Raw genomic sequence first — 22228 nt, forward strand, 5'->3', positions numbered from 1 at the left:
TAATTTTAATTTTGAACATGTATTTCAACAAGATTTTGAATTCCAAGTTATCTTCCTTTCTGTCCCCTCCCCCTCCATAAACACTATACATTCAGATTTCCCCTTCCCTCAATCTGCCCTCCCTTCTGTCACAACCCTCCCTTCCCTTATCCCCACCTTCTCTCTCTTCTTGTAGGGCAAGATAGATTACTACACTCCATTACTTGTATTTCTTATTTCCCAGTTACATGCAAAAACAATTCTCAACATTCTTTCCTTAAACTTTGAATTCCAATTTCTTTCCCTTCCTCCCTGCCCACCCAAACCCACTGAGAATGAAAAGAATTCAATACAAGCTGTATATGTGTGTTTTTGCTAAAGACTTCCATAATAGTCATATTGTGGAAAACTGACTGTATTTCCCTCTATCCTATCCTGCCACCTATTTATTCTACTCTCTTCTTCCACCTTGTCCCTCCCCTAAAGTGTTTACTTCTAATTACTCTCTCGAGCTCCCACTTTCTTTCTCTTCTGTCACGCCACTTATCGCCTTCTCCCCTATTTTCCTGTAGTGTAATATAGTTTCATAGCAAACTGAGTGTACATGTTATTCCCTCCTTAAGTCAAATGTGTTGAGAGTAAGCTTCACTTTTCCCCTCTCTCCTCTACCCTTTTCCCCTCCATTGAGAAAGCTTTTGCTTCCATCTTTTATGAGAAATAATTTGCCCCATTGCATTTTTCCCTTTCTCCTCCCAATATCAAACTATTTGATATAATAAATAACTTTGGCAAAGTTACAGGTTACAAAATAAACCGACAGAAATCTTCTGCATTTCTATATATTTCTAACAAAGCCCAACAGCAAGAGATAAAGAAATCCCATTTGAAGCTAATATAGACATTATAAAATATTTGAGAGTGTGCCTGCCAAAACAAATCCAGGGACTACAGGAGCACAATTACAAGACGCTTTTTGCACAAATAAAATCAGTTCTAAGTAAGTAGAAAAATATCAGTTGCTTGCCTTTAGGCTGAGTCAATATAATAAAACTAACAATTCTAACTAAATTAATTTACTTATTTAGTGCCATAGTAAACAAAGGATCTGATAATTGTTTCCTAGAGCTGGAAAAATTAACATTAAAATTCATCTGGAAGAACAGAAGGTCCAGAATAACAAGGGAAGTAATGAAAAGAAATGCTAAGGAAGGTGTCCTAACTCTAGAAGATCTCAAACTGTATTATAAAGCAGTAGTTATCAAAATCACTTCGTACTGGGTAAGAAACAGAAGGGTAGACAAGTGGAATAGTTTATGTATTAAAGACACAGGAGTCAATGAATACAGCAACCTATTCTTTGATAAACCCAAGCATAAGAGTTTCTGGGATAAGAACAAGCTATTTGACAAAAATTGATGAAAAAACTGGATAACAGTGTGGCAGAAACTAGGCATAGAACAATGCCCAACACTACACACAAGAGTAAAGTCCAAATGGGTATATGATCTAGGTATAATGACTGATACTACAAACCAATTGGTGGAGCAAGGATTAGTGTATTTTTCAGATTTATGGAGAAGGGAAGAATTTCTGAGCAAAGAAGAAATAGAAAGCATTATAAAATGCAAAATGGATAACTTTGATTACATTAAACTGAAATATTTTTGCACAACCAAATCCAATGCCACCAGGATTAGGATGGAAGCACAAAATTGGGAAAGAAGTTTTGCAACTAGTGTCTGGAATAAAGGTTTCATTTCTAAAATAAATACAGAACTGAGTCAAATGTAAAAGAATAAAAGTCATTCCCCAACTGAAACATGGGCAAAGGAGATGCACAGGCAATTTTCGGAGAGAGAAATTAAAGATATCTGTAACCATATTTAAAAATATTTTAAATCACTATGGATTAGAGAGATGCAAATCAACACAACTCTGAGATATCTCATCACACCTATCAGAGATCAGTTAGATGATGTATGTTGGAGAAAATGTGGGAGAGTTTTGACACTAATTCATTATTGGTTGACCTGTGAGCTAATTCAACCATTCTGCAGAGCAATTTGTTACTATGCCCAAAATGATACAAAAACGTACATACCCTTTGACCCAGCAATACCACTTCTAGGACTGTATCCTCAAGAGATCATAAAAATGGGAAAGGGTCCCACATGTACAAATATATTTATTGCAGCCCTCTTTGTGTTGGCCACAAACTGGAAATCTAGGGGATGCCCATCAATTGAGGAGTGGCCGAATAAATTATGGTATATGAGTGTAATGGAATACTACTGCCATATAGGAAATGATGAACAGGGAGCCCTGGAACGACTTACATGATCTGATGCTGAGTGAAACAAATAGAACCAGGAGAATTTTCTGTACAGCAACCACCACAGTGTGAGAGAGTTTTTCTGGTAGACTTAGAACTTCATTTCAATGGAAGGACTTAAAAAAATTCCCAATGGTCTTTTAAGGCAAATGCTTTCCATACCCAGAGTGAGAGTTTGGAATTCAATCACAAAATGGAGCACATCATTTTCTTTTCTATTAAATTTTGGTTTGTTATATGATTTCTCCCACTCGTTTTCATTCTTGTACACAACATGACTATAGTGAAAAAGTATTTAAAATAATGTTTGTATAGAACCTATATAAAATTGTATGCTGTCTGGGGGAGGGATGCAGGATGTGGGGTGAGGGAGAGGAAAACAATCTGAGTTATATGGTAGTGATTGTAGAACACTGAAAAAAAATAAAATTAATATAAAAAAATAGAAAGAAAAAAAAAGAAAACAGAGTGGACTTGAAATTCAAAGGCCTGTGTCAATGACCCGAAGTTAGAATCCCAACTCTGAACCACATTAATTGAGTGATCATGAAACAAGTCACATTTTTTTCTGTTCTCTAGTTACCTCATTTGTAAATGAAATAGGAGTAATAATCATCATGTTACCTTACTTGGAAGGTTGTTGGTAAGGAAATACTTTGTAAAACTTGAAAGTCATATGCAAGTATGTGTGTGTGTGTGTATACATATATATAAGTATATATGTATCCATATACATTTATATATGCATGTGTGTGTAGATTCGTTTATGTGTGGATGTGGATGTGTCCATATGTTTGTCTATATCCATTCATACGTGTATATGTATAAATGTACTCACAAGTTATGTACGTATGTATGAATAATGAATGAATATACATATATGTATGTCAATACACAAAGAACTTTTGGCAACTACAATAAAGTTATAATTTTATAGGAATTTCTTAGTCCAATCAATATTAAACCCATTATGATAGTAGACAAACTACGAGGAGTTGTCTTGCAATCTTACAAATGTGTGATATAGTGTGGTCCATTTGGAAGAATGATATAATTGACACAGTGCTGTGCTTGTAGCCAGCAAGATATGGACCCAAATTCAATATCTGATGATGCATTATCTGTATGACACTGGCCCAGTCAATTTACTTCTATGTTCATCAAACAACTCCCTAACATCTATCTAATGATAATCGGAGATGGAATCAAGTTGCCAGTATAAATATAAAACTAATAATTATCTCGATATCACAGATGTTCATCAAAATGTATTATCAGGAATGTGTGTAGAAAACCAGGAGGAATTTCAGCATTTTATTGATACTCATAGCTAATCCTTTTCAAGAAACACCTATTCTGCAATATGGGATTATAGGCTGACTAGAATTCCTATAAAGTTACACTGATGTAGAAAAAAGAGATACTCATCAAGGAATTTTACATTTACAGTAACTTAACTGTGCAATTATGCTTTCGGTTAGTCACTAGTTAGAAGTAACTAATTTGCTAGGAACAACTCTGGCTTTTAGTTGTTTTCACTATAAAACTCTAGTCCCTCATTTTTATTTGTTTTTTCCCTTCTGTTGAAAGTGGTGAATTAATTTGAAGATCTGAGCTGTGTACAAGGTATTAGGGATATTCTCAGGCCAATGACTTGTTAAGTATGCCAAGGAAACCAATAGTAAAATATGTAAGATCTGGGCTTTCTATGGGATGACAGATAACCTCTTTGTAATATTGAAAATAAAGAAATACCAAATGTTCGTAAGAGCTGGACAAATCTTTCAGAATCTCTTAAACAAGCACAAAGTTTGTACTACTCTCTCAAGTCCCTTGAATTTCTGACACCAGCTTAGATCAAGGCAAAAGTCAGGTTTTTGAATTCCTATCACTTTTTTAAAATATAAAATTAAAAAATTATTTTTTTATTTGTAACGTTCACTTTCGTAAGATTCTGAGTTTTAAATATTCTCTCCCTCTCTTTCCTTCCCCCTTGCCAATATGGCATGCAATTTGATAGAGGTTCTACTCACACATTCATATTAAACATATGTTCACGTTATTCAATATGTAAAGAGGAATTAAAACTAATGAAGAAAAGTAACAAAAGAAAAGGGGAGCAAGTAGTGTACTTCCATCTGCATTCACACTCCAAAGTTCTTTCTCTGGATGTGCATAGCATTTTCCGTTGTGAATCTTTTGGAGTTGTCTTAGCATCTTGCACTGCTGAGAGGAACTAAGTCTATCAAAGTCAGTCATTGTACAAAATGTCTGTTACTGTGTGAACAGTGCTCTCCTTGTTCCATGCACTTCATTCACTATCGGTTCATATAGGACATTCCAGGTTTTTTTCTGAAGTTCGCCTGCTTATCATTTTTTGTAGCAAAATAGCTTTCCATTGCACTCATATACCACAACTTGTTCAACTGTTCCTTAATTGATTGGTATCCCCTCAATTTCCTATTCTTGCCCATCACAAAAAGAACTGCTATGAATATTTTTGTACATGTCGCTTCTTTCCCCATTTGTACGTTCTCTTTCCAATGCAGACCTTGAATTGGTATTGCTGGGCCAAAGAGTATTCCCAGTATTATGGCCTATTGTGGACAGATCCAAACTGCTCTCCAGAATTGTTGGATTACTTCACAACATTTTCTCCAACATTTATCACTTTCTTGTTTTGTCACGTTAGCCAACCTGATTGGTGTGATGTGGTACCTCAGAGTAATTTTTATTTGCATTTTTGACCAAGAGTGATTTAGAACGCCTTTTCATATGACTATGGATAGATTTAATTTCTCCCTCTGAAAACTGTCTGTTCATATCTTTTGACCATTTATCAGTTAGGGAATAATTTGCATTCTGATAAATTCCACTCAGTTCTCTATAAATGTTAGAAACAAGCCCTTTATCAGAGATGTTGGCTGTAAAAATACGCTTTCTGCTTACTTTCTAAAGTTGGTTACAGTGGCTGTGTTTGTGCAAAAAAGCCTTTTCCATTTAATATAATCAAAGTCATCCATTTTGCATGTCGTTATGTTCTCTTCTATTGCGTGGTCCTAAATTCTTCTCTTCCCCATAGAACTGATGGGTAAATTATTCCTTGCTCTCCTAGTTTTCTTATATCTAAATCATATATCCATTTCGACTTTATCTTTTTATGGGATGTAAGATGTTAGTCTACACCTAGTTTCTGTCATACCGTTTTCCAATTTTCCTAGCAGTTTTTGTTAAATAGTGAGTTCTTATCTCAAAAGTTGGAATCTTTGGAATTGTTGAATAGTAGATTGCGATAGTTACTAATGATTGGGTCTTCTGTACCTAACCTATTTCACTGATCCACCGTTCTATTTCTTAGGCAATATCAAGTAGCTCTAGTAACTACTCCTTTATGATACAATTTGAGATCTAGTATAGGTAGACCATTTTCTCCTGCATTTCTTTTCATTAATTCTCTTGATATCATGGACCTTTTGTTCTTCCAGATAAATTTTGTTATTCTTTTTTAGATCTTTAAAATAATCTTTGGAGTTTTATTGGTATGGTACTCAATAGATAAATTATTTTATGTAGAATTGTCAGCTTTATTATATTATTTCGACCTCCCCAAGGGCCACTGACACTTTTCCAATTATTTAAATCTGATTATTCGAGTGAAATGTGTTTTGTAATATAGTTCCTGGGTTTGTTTTGGCAGGTAGAATACCAAATATTTCATGATGTCTACAGTAACTTTAAAAACAATTTATTACTTGCTGTTGGGTTTGGCTAGCAATATACTGAAATGTTGATTATTTATGTGGATTTTTTTATGTCCTGAAACTATGCTAAAGTTATTTTATTTTATTTCAAGTAATTTTTTTCTTGATTCTCCAAGTATACCATCATATCATCTGAAAAGAGTGATAAACTTGTTTCTCCTTTGCTTACTCCAGTTCTTTCAATTGTTTTCTCTTATTGCCAAAACCTAATATTTCTAATACAATATTGAAAAACAATGCTGTTAATGGATATCCTTTCACCTTAGTCTTTTTATAAATGCTCCTAGCTTATCTCCACTAAATACAATGCATGCTGATGATTTTAGATCAATGTTATTTATCATTTTATGGAAGGCTCCATTTATCCCAATATTTTCTAGTGTTTTTAAATAGTAATTGCTGTTGTAGTTTGTCAAATGATTTTTCTGCATCTATTGAGATAATCATAAGACCTGTTAGTTTTCTTGTTGGTATGGTCAATTATGCTTATTGTTTTGCTAATATTGAAGCAGTTCTGCATTCCTGTAGAAATCCTACGTGGTCATAGTATATTATCTTCAAGACAAGTTGCTGTAATCCCTTTGCTAATATTTTATTTAAAAAATTTGCATCTATATTCATGAGGGAAGTTGGTCAATACTTTTATTTCTCTGTTTTAACTCTTCCAGATTTACATAGCAGGACCATATTTGTATCATAAAAAAGAATTTGGTAAGAATCCACATATTTTCCCAAGTAGTTTACACAGTGGTGGAATTAATTGTGCCTTAGAAGTTTGATAGAATTTACTTATAAATCCATCTGACCCTGGAGATTTTTTTAGGGAATTCATTGATAACTTGTGTAATTTTTTTTGTGTTTTGTTTCCCCTTTAATTAATTTGGGCAACTTATATTTTTGTAAATATTTATCCATTTCATTAAAATTGTCAAATTTATTGAAATACAGTTGGAAAAAATAAATTCTAATTATTTTGTGGATTACCTCTCCCTTGGTAGTGAATTCACCCTTTTCATTTTTGATGTTGGTAATTTGTTTTTCTTCTTTCTTTTTTAAAAAATCAAATTAACCAAAGTTTTATCTATTTCATTGTGATTGCTTTCATAAAACTAGTTCTTAATTTTAGTTATTAATTAAATAGTATTCTTAATTTTAATTTAAGTTATCTCTCTTTTGGTTTTCAGGATTTCTAATTTGTCATTTAATTGGGGATTTTTAATTTGTTCCTTTTTCTAGCCTTTCTAGTTGTGAGCCCAATTCATTAATCTCTCTCATCTCTATTTTACTCCTCTAAGCATATAGATATATAAAACTTCCCTTCAGAAGCACTTTCACTTCATCCTATAATTTTGATCTATTGTCTTGTTCTCATCATTCTCTTACATGAAATTATTGGTTGTTTCTATGTTTGTTTTTGTTTGACACAGTAATTGCTTTGTATTAGATTATTTTGTATCCAATTAGTTGTAGTCTATTTTTCCTTGATCCTGAACTACACATAACTTATATCGTATCATGATATGAAATGAATGCATTTAATATATCTGCCCTTCTACACTTGGTTGCGGTAATTTTATGGCATAATACATGATCAATTTTTCTGTAGGTGCTATGCACTGCTAAGAAAGAGGTATATTCCTTTTTATTCCCATTCAATTTTCTCCAGAAGTCAATCATATCTAACTTTTCTGAAATCCTATTGATCTCCTTAACTTCTTTCTTGTTTATTCTGTGGTTAGATTTCTGTAGTTCTCACCGATCACCGCTTGAAAGAGATCCAAAAAGAGAAACTCCTAGGAATATTGTGGCCAAATTCCAGACTTCCCAGGTCAAGGAGAAAATATTGCAAGCAGCTAGAAAGAAACAATTCAAGTACTGAGGAAATACAATCAGGATAACACAAGATCTAGCAGCTTCTACATTAAGGGATCGAAGGGCATGGAATAGGATATTCCAGAAGTCAAAGGAACTAGGACTAAAACCAAGAACCACTTATCCAGCAAAACTGAGTATAACACTTCAGGGGAAAAAATTGGTCTTCCAATGAAATAGAGGACTTTCAAGCATTCTTGATGAAAAGACCAGAGCTGAAAAGAAAATTTGACTTTCAAACACAAGAATGAAGAGAAGCATGAAAAGGTGGACAGCAAAGAGAAGTCATAAGGGACTTATAAAAGTTGAACTGTTTACATTCCTACATGGAAAGACAATATTTGTAACTCTTGAAACTTTTCAGTATCTGGGTAGTTGGTGGGATCATACACATACACATGCACAGTCACAGGCACACACACATAGAGACCGAGTGCACAGAGGGAATTGAATAGGATGGGATCATATCTTTAAAAAGTGAAATCAAGCAGTGAGAGAGAAATATATTGGGAGGAGAAAGGGAGAAATGGAATGGGGCAAATTATCTCTCATAAAAGAGGCAAGCAAAAGACATATTAGTGGAACGATAAAGAGGGGAGGTGAGAGAAAAACATGAAGTTTACTCTCATCACATTCCACTAAAGGAAGGAATAAAATGCACGCTCACTTTGCTATGAAAACCTATCTTACAATACAGGAAAGTGGGGGAGAAGAGGATAAAACAGAGTGAGGGGGCTGATGGAAGGGAGGGCATGGGGAGGACGGAGCAATTTTAGGTCAGCACTCTTGGGGAGGGACAGGATCAAATGAGACAAAAGAAGTAATGGGGGAAAGGAGAGGATGGAGGGAAATATAGTTAGTCTTATACAATACGAATATTATGGAAGTCATTTGCAAAACTACACAGATTTGGCCCATATTGAATTGCTTGCCTTCCAAAGGGAAGGGGTGGGGATGGAGAGAGGTAAAGAAGTTGGAACTCAAAGTTTTAGGAACAGCTGTCGAGTGCTGTTCTTGCCACTAGGGAAATAAGAAATACAGGTTAAGGGGTATAGAAAGTTATCTGGCCCTACAGGACAAAAGAGAAGATGGAGACAAGGACAGAGAGGGATGATAGAAGAGAGAGCAGATTGGTCATAAGGGCAATTAGAATGCTCGGTGTTTTGGGGTGGGGGGAGGGGACAAAAGGGGAGAAAATGTGGAACCCAAAATTTTGTTAAAATGAATGTTAAAAATTAAATAAATAAAAAATGAATTTAAAAAAGTTAGTTTTTTTCTTTAGAATGTTAACTCTATTATTTATAAACTATGAAAATAGGAAATTGCTAGAACTTACTTGGATTTTCGAAGCTTTATTGGCATGGCATTTAAAAAATACTATACTGGAGGAATTTCGTCATTAAAACATAATATGATTCTGAGAACTATATTTTTTATTATTGATAAGCATATGTAAGTAACTTAATCATAAAAATTTCCTTTCTGGCGGAGTAGAAAGACGCACATACACATAGCTCCCAACCCACAACCCATAGAACATCTACAAAAAAGTAACTCACGGCGAATTCTGCACCCAGAGGCCACAGAACATTGGAGCGAGGGAGATTTCTGTTCTGGAGAGACCTGCAAACCTCTCGCAAAAGGTCCTTCGCGCTGCGGACTGGGTGCCGGGACTGGGAGCTGAGTACAGCCCTGCTGCGGCCGTGGCAACAAGAGGAAAAGATCCGAGCAGCCTTCAGGGACGGGATCTCCAATGGCCACGTGGGTCCCTCCACCCATAGAGGGACTTGCAAACCTCTCGCAAAAGGTCTGCCTCGCTGCAGACTCGGAGCACAGCCCAGACCTGCCGTGGCCTCGGCACCAAGAAAAGCAGATCCGACCAGGCTTCAGGGATGGGATCTCCAGCGGCCGCACAAGTCCCTCCACCCACAGGTAACGGGGGTCGGTGAGAGAGTCTCTTTGGCGGGTCGAGAGGGGAGTGGGGTGCCCCCATAACTCAGGCCCCCCCCGGGAGGTAGAAGCTGAGGGGCGGTGGCAGACCGGGGCTCCCCAAGCAGGCAGGAGCCTGGATCCATTCTTGAAGGTCTGTGCATAAACTCCCTGAGGGAACTGAGCCTGAGAAGCGGCCCTGCCCCAACCTGAGCATCTGAACTTAATCTCACACTGAATAGCAGCCCTGCCCCCGCCCAAAGCCCTGAGGCTGGCAGCAGCATTTGAATCTCAGACCCCAAACGCTGGCTGGGAGGATCAGGAGGCAAGGTGGGTGTGAGGAGAATATTCAGAGGTCAAGTCACTGGCTGGGAAAATGCCCAGAAAAGGGAAAAGAAATAAGACTATAGAACGTTACTTTCTTGGTAAACAGGCATTTCCTCCCTTCCTTTCTGATGAGGAAGAACAATGCATCAGGCAAAGACACAGAAATCAAGGCTTCTGTATCCCAGCCCACCCAATGGGCTCAGGCCATGGAAGAGCTCAAAAAGAATTTTGAAAATCAAGTTAGAGAGGTGGAGGAAAAGCTGGGAAGAGAAATGAGAGACATGAAGTCAAAACATGAACAGCAGATCAGCTCCCTGCTAAAGGAGACCCAAAAAAATGTTGAAGAAAGTAACACCTTGAAAACTAGCCTAACTCAATTGGCAAAAGAGGTTCAAAAAGCCAATGAGGAGAAGAATGCTTTAAAAAGCAGAATTAGCCAAATGGAAAAGGAGATTCAAAAGCTCACTGAAGAAAATAGTTCTTGCAAAATTAGAATGGCACAGATGGAGGCTAAGGACTTTATGAGAAAGCAAGAAATCACAGAACAAAGCCAGAAGAATGGAAAAATGGAAGATAATGTCAAATATCTCATGGGAAAAACAACTGACCTGGAAAAGAGATCCAGGAGAGACAATTTAAAAATTATGGGACTACCTGAAAGCCATGATCAAAAAAAGAGCCTAGACATCATCTTTCATGAAATTATCAAGGAAAACTGCCTTGAGATTCTAGAACCAGAGAGCAAAATAAATATTCAAGGAATCCACAGAACACCGCATGAAAGAGATCCAAAAAGAGAAACTCCTAGGAACATTGTGGCCAAATTCCAGAGTTCCCAGGTCAAGAAGAAAATATTGCAAGCAGCTAGAAAGAAACAATTCAAGTATTCTGGAAATACAATCAGGATAACACAAGATCTAGCAGCTCTACATTAAGGGATCGAAGGGCATTGAATAGGATGTTCCAGAAGTCAAAGGAACTAGGACTAAAACCAAGAATCACCTACCCAGCAAAACTGAGTATAATACTTCAGGGGAAAAATTGGTCTTTCAATGAAATAGAGGACTTTCAAGCATTCTTGATGAAAAGACCAGAGCTGAAAAGAAAATTTGACTTTCAAACACAACAGTGAAGACAACCATGAAAAGGTGAACAGCAAAGAGAAGTCATAAGGGACTTACTAAAGTTGAACTGTTTACATTCCTACATGGAAAGATAATATTTGTAACTCCTGAAATATTTCTGTATCTGGGTATTGAGTGGGATTACACACACACACATGCACACACGCACACATACATAGAGACAGAGTGCACAGAGTTAATTGAAGAGGATGGGATCATATCTTTAAAAAAATGAAATCAAGCAGTGAGAGAGAAAGATATTGGGACGAGAAAGGGAGAAACTGAATGGGGCAAATTATCTCTCATAAAAGAGGCAAGCAAAAGACTCATTAGTGGAGGGATAAAGAGGGGAGGTGAGAGAAAAACGTGAAGTCGACTCTCATCACATTCCACTAAAGGAAAGAATATAATGCACACTCATTTTGGTATGAAAACCTCTCTTACAATACAGGAAAATGGGGGATAAGGGGATAAGCTGGGTGGGGAGGGGATGATAGAAGTGAGGGCATGGGGAGGAGAGTGCAATTTGAGGTTGACACTCATGGGGAGGGATAGGATCAAAAGAGAATAGAAGTAATGGGGGACAGGATAGGATGGAGGGAAATATAGTTAGTCCTATACAACACAACTCTTATGGAAGTCATTTGAAAAACTACACAGATTTGGCCTATACTGAATTGCTTGCCTTCCAAAGGGAAGGGGTGGAGAGGGAGGGAGGTAAATAAGTTGGAACTCAAAGTGTTAGGATCAACTGTCGAGTAATGTTCTTGCCACTCGGAAATAAGGAATACAGGTAAAGGGGTATAGAAAGCTATCTGGCCCTACAGGACAAAAGAGAAGATGGAGACAAGGGCAGAGAGGGATGATAGAAGAGAGAGCAGATTGGTCATAGGGGCAATGAGAATGCTTGGTGTTTGGAGCGCAGAGTGGATAGAAGGGGAGAAAATTTGTAACCCAAAATTTTGTGAAAATGAATGTTAAAAATTAAATAAATAAATTTAATTAAAAAAAAAGAAAAAAGAATAAACATATGTGCTTAACAGTAAAAAAAAAAGAAGAAAAAAAATAAAAATTTCCTTTCTTATTAATATTTTTCATATGGAATAATAAAGTACAAAGTAAATTTTTGACAATTAATTTTGTTCAGTGTAATATATAATATAGCTTATGCAACATGAATTAGAGTGTACTTGGAGTTAGTTATGGTGAAGCAGAGTGGTCAGGGGGAATAGATGAAAGCAAAGCATTGTATTATTTTCCCATGTTGAGTGATAATACTTACGAAATGTGTATCTATATGTTCAGTCATGCTGCAGAATTCTTAATATGTAGAAATATGTACATAGCTTAGACTAATCTGTCAGTTGTATGCTAGGTATCATTTCATGAATGTTATTTTGTCTAGTCCTGTTTCATCAATGGTTTGCATTTTCTAGAAGTGTTATACATTGTTGAAATTCATGTCATGCTTATGATTCTGGATTGTATTCAGTGAGATATCTTGCTAGCTCACCGAAAAAAAAATAAACAAACATCTAGTTAAGAAAGCATTGATAAAATGAAAGTCCCCATATTCACCAAAATGTTTACAGCAGCATTTGTTTTAATCATAGAATGTCACTGGAAATAAAGTAGATTTTCATCTATTGAGGAATGACTGAGTATGTAGCATATGAATTTATTAGCACATTGTGGCATAATAAGTAGTTAGCATATGATGTCAGTATGAAATAACGATTATTATGAATACAGGGACAATTGGAAAGACTTCAATGAACTAATTAATGCAAAAGAAAATAAATACAGCCAGAAAAAATGAACATGACTACAACAATATAAGTGGGCAAAAACATAGAAGAAGAGAAAATAAATGTTACAAAGTAACAAAAAAGAAAAATAATAAGAAGCAATCTTGGCACCAAAGGATATAGAAATTTGAAATAGATAGACATTTTTCATTTCTTTTTGGGGGTGGTGATACCACAGGTATGGAAGATTTCATATCAATCAGATTATTTTTGGATATATAAATGTACTTTAACAATATTTTTCTCTCCTTTGAACAGAGGGGGTGGAGCCAAGATGGCAGAGTAAGAAGATGCACATATACTAGCTCTTCCCACACAGCCCAGAAAATACTTCTAAAAAAGACTCTCAACAAATTCCAGAGCAGCAGAAGCCACAGAACAACAGAGTGGAGGAGATTTCCAGCCCATGGTGACCTGAAAGGCCGACGGGAAACATCTGTTGCAGCATAAACTGAGCAGAGCCTAGCACAGCCTTGGCCTCATGGTGCAGCTCTGGGAGGAGGACGCAATCAGGCCTCAGGGGTGGAATCCCTAGCTGCAGTAACAGCAATTAGCAGATCCCTCCACCCACAGGCGCCAAAGGTCAGTGACAGGTTTTTTTCAGCTGGCTGAGAAGGGGCTCTGGCCTCAGGTGGTGGCTTCAGAAGTCACATTAGGCAGGTGACAGCAGCTTCCACAGCAGTCCACATCCACTGTTGGATCGTAAAACCCATGGGAGAACTGAGCATCTGACTCTTACCTCAGCCCTGTGTATAGGCATTTCCCCCATCTAATACTCCTGGGGGATTTCTGCAGCTGATATTTATCTCACACTGAATGAAGGCCCTGCCCACCCAGCTTATCTAAATCTCGGCCCCCAGTGCTGGCTTCGCAGATTTGGAGGAGAGGTGTTTGTGAAGAGGAAACTCTACTACTCAGATTCTGGGCACAAAAATATCTTCTTGCTCTCAGACCAGTGTACATGCTTGATTGTGCGACCTTTCAGGAACTGAGATCTTACAGAACCCCAGAGTATACTCTACTCATGATAAAGTATCCAAAAGTCAAGCAACTGTTTGGAAAAATGCGCAAAAAGGAAAAAAAAACCTAAAACTGTACAAGATTACTTTCTTGCTGAACAGATATCTTCTCCCATCCTTTCAGATGAGGAAGAACAATGCTTAATATCAGACAAAGACATAACAGTGAAGGCTTCTCTATCCTAAACATCCAAAATAAATATGAAATGATCTCAGGCCATGGAAGAGCTCAAAAAGGATTTCGAAAATCAAGTAAGAGAGGTAGAGGAAAAATTGGGAATTGAAATGATAGAGGGGCAAGAAAATCATGAAAAGATGGTCAACAGCTTGCTGAAGGAGACCCAAAAAATGCTGAAAAAAATAACACCTTTAAAAATAGGCTAACTCAATTGGCAAAAGAGGTTCAAAAATCCAATGAGGAGAAGCATGCCTTACAAAGCAGAATTATCCAAAAGGAAAAGGAGGTTCAAAAGCTCACTGAAGAAAATAGTTCTTTAAAAATTAGAATGGAACAGATGGAGGCTAATGACTTTATGAGAAACCAAGAAATCACAAAACAAAACGAAAAGAATGAAAAAAATGGAAGATAATGTGAAATACCTCATTAGAAAAAAACAACTGACCTGGAAAATAGATCCAGGACAGACAATTTAAAAATTATGGGACTACACGAAAGCCGTGATTAAAAAAGCGCCTAGACATCATCTTTCAAGAAATTATCAAGGAAAACTGCCCTATTCTAGAACCAGGGGGCAAAGTAAATAGTGAAAGAGTCCACTAATCACCTCCTGAAAGAGACCCAAAAAGAGATACCCCTAAGAGCATTTTTGCCAAATTCCAGAGTTCCCAGGTCAAGGAGAAAATATTGCAAGCAGCTAGAAAGAAACAATTTGAGTGTTGTGGAAATACAATCAGGACAACTCAAGACCTAGCCACTACTCCATTAAGGGATCGAAGGTCGTGGAATATGATTTTCCAGAAGAATCTCCTACCCAGCAAAACTAGGTATAATTCTTCAGGGGGAAAATGGGTCTTTCAGTGAAATGGAGGACTTTCAAGCATTCTTGATGAAAAGAACAGAGCTGAAAAGAAAATTTAACTTTCAAACACAAGATTCAAGGGAAGCATGAAAGGGTAAACTGGAAAGAGAAATCACAAGTGACTTACTAAAGTTGAACTGTTTACATTCCTACATGGAAAGACAACATTTGTAAGTCTTGAAACTTTTTTCAATATGTGGGTAGTTGTTGAGATTACACACATATATACCCACACACAAAGTGAGAGAGAGACAGAGACAACAGGGTGAGTTGAGCAGGATGGGATCAAATCTAAAAAATGAAATTAAGGGGTGAGAGAGGAATATATTGGGAGGAGAAAGGGAGAAACGAAATGGGGCAAATTATCTCCCATAAAAGAGGAAAGTAAAAGACTTTTCAGTGGAGGAAAAAAGGGGGCAGGTGAGAGAGAAAACGTGAAGCTTACTCTCATCACATTCGACTCAAGGAAGGAATAAAATATACACTCATTTTGGTATGAAAACCTATCTTACAATACAGGAAAGTAGGGGATAAGCAGATAAGTAGGGTAGGCGGGTATGATGAAAGGGAGGGCAATATGAGGAGTGAGTAATTAGAAGTCAATACTCTTGGGGAGGGACAAGGTCAAAGGAGAGAATAGAAGAAGTGGAGGCAGGATAGGATGGAGAGAAATAAAGTTAATCATTAACAACATGAGTATTATGGAAGTCATTTGAAAAACTACACATATAGGGCCTGTATTAAATTGCTTGCCTTCCCAATGGGGATGGGTGGGGAGGGAGGAAGGAAGAGAAGTTGGAACTCACAGTTTTTGGAACAATTGTTGAGTATTGTTCTTACATACATTTAGGAAATAAGAAATACAAGTAATGGGGTATACAAATCTATTTTGCCCTACTGGACAAAAGAGAACATGGGGATAAGGGAAGGCAGGGATGTTATCAGGGAGGGCCAGATTGATGACGGGTAATTAGAATGCTCAGCGTTTTAGGTTGGTGGAAGTGGGGATATGGGGAGAAAATTTGGAACTGAAATTTTTGTGGAAATGAATGTTGAAAAGTTAAATAAATTTTAAAAAAAAGAATGTATGCTCCCTGAAAAAAAAAAAGAAAAACAAAATTAGATATATAGTATGGGATACATAGGTGGATTTAAAACAAAAACTATCAATAAAAGACTTTTTCTAAAAAAAAGAAAGCTCATGCACTTAATTTTTCTTGTAAATCAGATGATAACACGTATCTTAGTCTCTTTGTATTATATCCAGGAGTGTACAGGAATCAGTTCAAATTTTTAAAATGATGATTGCTAAATTTTCAGTGTGAGCACTTACACCTCTGATATCTGCAAACTAAAAAATGTCAGGGCTTGATTTCTTGCTTTTTTTTGTTTCTCTAGGCTTCAGAATATTGTGGAGAAAATGTTAATAATTCAGATTAAAAACTTAAAAGGAGGTCACTTGTATATTTTTGGGAGAATCCTGGTTGTTAAACAATTACCAGTGCACCATTCCTTGTATCATCTGTGTTAGATGACCTATTGGTTCCTCATACAGAACTTGTCACATGCCATTATGGGCCTTGTCATTTGGAAAGAACAAGAGACTCTTGAAGACATTACTCTTTTTGTTTAGTAAATATATCAGCGATTGCCTACAATGCTCATTGTACTGAACAATATCGAAATCTACTAGGAATTAGAAATCAAAGAAACACTTTAAGTTCGTTAGACTCAGAATGTGTATGAAGAAGATTCTAAAATCCCAGATTGTCACGATTAAACACAGTATGACAAACTACCAGATCAGTAAGGTGTTTGTCCTCCATTCAAACTAAGGTGCCACTTTTTAAAGGGTTTTTTAACGACGCAAACAGCCCTAAGTAACTTGGGACATAATTTTGGCTTATCTAATAATAAAGCTGAGCTTTTAGCTTCTAAACTAATAATAACAATAATTATAGATAATTGAATTCAATACTTTGAAATATATGCACATGTACACACACATATATAATGTATATACACTTATGTGTATATAAATACATGCATACACACATATATGTTTAAATTTGAGCTTGAGAACAGCCCTGTGAGGTATTACTATTATCTCCATTTTATCCATGAGGAACCTGGGAAATCAAATGTTAAATGACTTGCCCAGGATTATAGAACTGGTAAGTGCTTGAGGCAGAATTTCACCTCAGGTCATCTTGGGTCCAAGTGTAGTGCTGTAGCACTGCACAACCTACCTAACTAGGTTAAGTGTTCATTATCAAATTATGGTATACCCTGTAAAAGACTACCAATATATGTTCAAAATAAAAAAAACCCTTTCTTTTGAGATGCATTAAGGATGGAAATTATTTTGAGTAGATATATGGGAATCTGAAAATGAATTCTCTTTAATTATCAATTCAACTTTGGTCCATGGAATGCTGTTGTTTTGTTTGGGAAGCAGGAAAAGAAAACAATAAAAATACTGAATTTAAAAAAGAACCTCAAAGGAAACAATTGCTTCCGGGAAAGAATAATATGGAAAAACAACAAAGGATTGAGGTTGTAATGAAAAAGTGTTCTTAGCACCACATAATAGCTAGCAGTTATATGGAGCTTTACAACTGGCAAACTACTTTGTACATTTTCACTCATTTGATCTTCACAACACCCCCCTGTGACAGTATTATTATTATTATGCCCATTTTACAGATGATAATAGATTTTCCAGCTCCTCTGAACTTTAAAATTTGTTTAATGACATTTTCCCCCTAATGTGGTGAATCAAAGTGAAGCATTTCTTGTCTTTACTCAACGTCTTTTCATGTCCTCCTTTCTTTTAGGATGAAGTGTTGCTTTAATTTTTAATCCTACCCCTTCTAACTACTTCTGTTCATCTAACCAAACATCTCCTCTTGGACCTTTTCCATTAACTACCAGCTTATCTTAAATTTTTACATTTCTCTTTTCCAGTAGATCTTTTTTGGATCAAAGTTCTTGTCAGTTGTTAGTCAGGATAGGCCATGAGTAACTAAGACGTAGAGATAGGGCTAAAAGTACATGTGCCCAAGATTGATCATTTCTAAGGGTCAATGAGGGACTTTTTTTTAATATTACTCTTGAAAAAATACATTTCCCTGGGAGGAGCCAAGATGGTGGCGTAGAAAGACGCATGTATGCTAACTCTTATCCCACAGCCAACGAAATATCTGTAAAGAAGAACTCTCAACATATTCTAGAACAGCAGAAGCCACAGAACAACGGAGTGGAGGAGATTTCTATCCCAGAGAGACCTGAAAGACTGACGGGAAACATCTGTCAAATACCGGATGCAGAGCAGAGCACAGCCCTGCCTTCGCCACGTGGCACAGAAAGGAACAGATCCAATCAGGCTTCATTGACAGAATCTTCAGCAGCAGCGCAGATCTCTCAACCCACAGGTGCTAAAGGTCAGTGAGAGGGTCTTCTTGGGTGGCCGATAAGGGAGCAGGGTGTCCCCATAATACAAACCTCCTCAGGAGGCAGCAGTAGAGGCAGCAGTGGACGGGGCTCCCAAAGCAGGCAGTAACCAGCATCGATTATTGAAGGTCTCATAATAAACCCCCTGAGGGAACTGAAGTCTGTGTAGTGGCCCTGCCCCTACCTGTGGAGTTGATCTTAATCTCACACTGAATAGCTGCCCTGCCCCTGCCTAAAACCCGTGAGGCTTTGGAGCAGTTCATCTGAATCTCAGCCCCCAGTGCTGGCTTGGCAGAACTGAAGGCGAAGTGGCTGTGGAGAGGAAACTCAGAAGTCAAGTAATTGTCTGGGAAAATCCCAAAAAAGGGAAAAAATAAGACCATAGAAGATTACTTTCCTGGGGAACAGGTGTCTCCCCCCATCCTTTTAGATGAGGAAGAACAAGGCATACTGTCAGAGGACATCAAGTCCTCTGCCTCCAGGGCTTCCAAAGGTAACTTACACTAGACTCAAGCAATAGAAGACCTTAAAAAACAAATTAGCAGCTTAGTAAATGGAACCAAAAAATGCTGAGGAAAATAACAGCTTTAAAAAAGAGGCTAACTCGATTAGAAAAAAGAGGTCCAAAAAGTCAAAGATAAGGAGGAGGTTTTAAAAAGCAGAATTAGCTAGACGGAGGAGAAGGTTCAAAAACTCACTGAACAAAATAATTGGGTGATAGAAAGAATTGAGTTCAGGATAATGAATGACTTTGAGATAAACCAAGCAGTTAGTAAACAAAACCAAAAATCTGAAAAAACAGAAGATAATGTGAAACATCCCATCGGAAAAACAACTGACTTGGAAAATAGATCCAGGAGAAATAATTTAAAAATTATTGGACTACATGAAAGCCATGATAAAAAAAAAAAACAAACAGCCTAGACATTATCTTCCATGAAATTATCAAGGAAAACTGCTCTGATGTTCTAGAGTCAGTGGGCAAAATAAATATTGAAAGAATTCACCAATCACCTTGTGAAAGAGATCCAAACAGACAAACTCTTAGGAATATTGTGGCCAAATTTCAGAGTTCCCAGATCAAGGAGAAAATACTGCAAGTAGCTAGAAAGAAACAATTTGAGTACTGTGGAAGTACAATCAGGATAACACAGGATCTGGCAGCTTCAACATAAGGGATCGAAGGACTTGGAATGGGATATTTCAGAGGTCAAAGGAACTGGGACTGAAATCAAGAATCACCTACCCAGCAAATCTGAGTGTAATACTTCAAGGGAATAAATGGTCATTCAGTGATATAGATGACTTTGAATCATTCACACTGAGGAAAAGACCAGAACTTTAAAGAAAACTTTGACTTCCCAAGAAAAGAGTCAAGAGAAGCATGAAAAGGTAAAAAGGAAATAAAAATCGTAAAACACTCTCTAAAGCTGAGCTGTTTACATTACTACATGGAAAGAAAATGTTTATACCTCTTGAATCTTTTCCTCAGTATTTGGGTAGATGGAGAGATTGTACACACATACACACACACACTCACATACACATTTATAGACAGTACAAGGTGTGTTATATCAAAAGAGATGCTATCCACACACACAAAAGAATAAAATAAAATAAAATAAAAATTAAAGGGTGAAGGAGGAAAATTCCGAGAAGAGAAAGGGATAAATGGAATGGGGCAGGCTATAACTCATAAGAGAGATGTGAAAAATCTTATTCGGGGGGAGGAGCCACGATGGCAGAGTAGAAAGACACACATTTGCTAGCTCCCAACCCACAGTCCATAAAATACCTGTAAAGAAGAACTCCCAACAAATTCTGAAGCAGTAGAAGCCACAGAACAAAGGAGTGGAGGAGATTTCTGTTCCATAGAGACCTGAAAGACTGACACCAAATGTCCGTCCCGCCCCAGACCCAGAGCAGAGCCCAGCCCTGCTTGGCCGCACAGCACCCACAGGAGCAGGTCCCAGCGGGCTTCAGGGACAGAATCTCCAGCGGCCAAGCAGGTCCCTCCATCCACAGGCGCCAAAGGTCAGTGAGAGGGTCTTTTCAGCTTTCAAGAGGGGAGCGGGGTGTCTCCATAACTCAGGACCCCTCAGGAATCAGCAGCGGACAGGGTCTCCCAAAGCAGGCTGGAACTCGGATGCTTGGTTGAAGGTCACAGCATAAACTCCCTGAGGGAATTGAGCTTCGTGTGGAGGCCCTGGTCCCACCTGAGCACCTGAATTTAATCTCACACTGAATACAAGCCCCTCCCCCACCCAAAGCCCTGAGACTGGGAAGCAGCATTTGAATCTCAGCCCCCAAAAATTAGCTGGGCGGATCGGGAGGAGAGGTGGGGGTGGAGAGGAAATTCAGAAGTCTAGTAACTGGCTGGGAAAATGCCCAGAAAAGTGGAAAAAAAATAAGACCATAGAATTTTACTTTCTTGGTGAACAGATATCTCCTCCCATCCTTTCTGATGAGGAAGAACAATGCTTATCATCAAAAACATAACAGTCAAGGCTTCTTCATCCCCAAAATCCAAAATAAATATTCAATAGGTTCAGGCCATGGAAGAGCTCAAAAAGGATTTTGGAAATCAAGTTAGAAAGATGGAGGAAAAACTAGGAAGAGAAATGAGAGAGATGCAAGAAAGGCATGAAAAGCAGGTCAACACCTTGCTGAAGGAGACCCAAAAAAATGCTGAAGAAAATAACACCTTTAAAAATAAGCTAACTCAGTTGGCAAAAGAGGTTCAGAAAGCTAATGAGGAGAAGAATGCTTTCAAAAGCAGAATTAGCCAAATGGAAAAGGGGGTTCAAAAGCTCACTGAAGAAAATAGTTCTTTCAAAATTAGAATGGAACAGATGGAGGCTAATGACATTAGGAGAAACCAAGAAATCACAAAACAAAACCAAAAGAATGAAAAAATGGAAGATAATGTGAAATATCTCATTGGAAAAACAACTGACCTGGAAACTAGATTCAGGAAAGACAATTTAAAAATTATGGGACAACCTGAAAGACATGATGAGAAAAAGAGCCTAGACATCATCTTTCATGAAATTATCAAGGAAAACTGCCCTTATATTCTAGAACCAAAGGGCAAAATAAGTATTCAAGGAATCCACCGATCACCGCCTGAAAGAGATCCAAAAAGAGAAACTCCTAGGAACGTTGTGGCCAAATTCCAGAGTTCCCTGGTAAAGGAGAAAATATTGCAAGCAGCTAGAAAGAAACAATTCAAGTATTGTGGAAATACAATCAGGATAATATAAGGTCTGGCAGTTTCTACATTAAGGGATCAAGGTGCTTGGGATATGATATTCCAGAAGTCAAAGGAACTAGTACTAAAACCAAGAATCACCTACCCAACAAAACTGCGTATAATCCTTCAGGGGGAAAAATGTTCTTTCAATGAAATCGAAGACCTTCAAGCATTCTTAATGAAAAGACCAAAGGTGAAAAGAAAATTTGACTTTCAAACACAAGAATCAAGAGAAGCATGAAAAAGTAAACAGCAATGAGAAGTCATAAGGGACTTACTTAAGTTTAACTGTTTACATTCCTACATGGAAAGACAATATTTGTAACTCTTG

The sequence above is a fragment of the Notamacropus eugenii genome, chromosome 2, assembly GCF_028372415.1.
Source record: "Notamacropus eugenii isolate mMacEug1 chromosome 2, mMacEug1.pri_v2, whole genome shotgun sequence".
Classification (NCBI taxonomy): Eukaryota; Metazoa; Chordata; class Mammalia; order Diprotodontia; family Macropodidae; genus Notamacropus; species Notamacropus eugenii.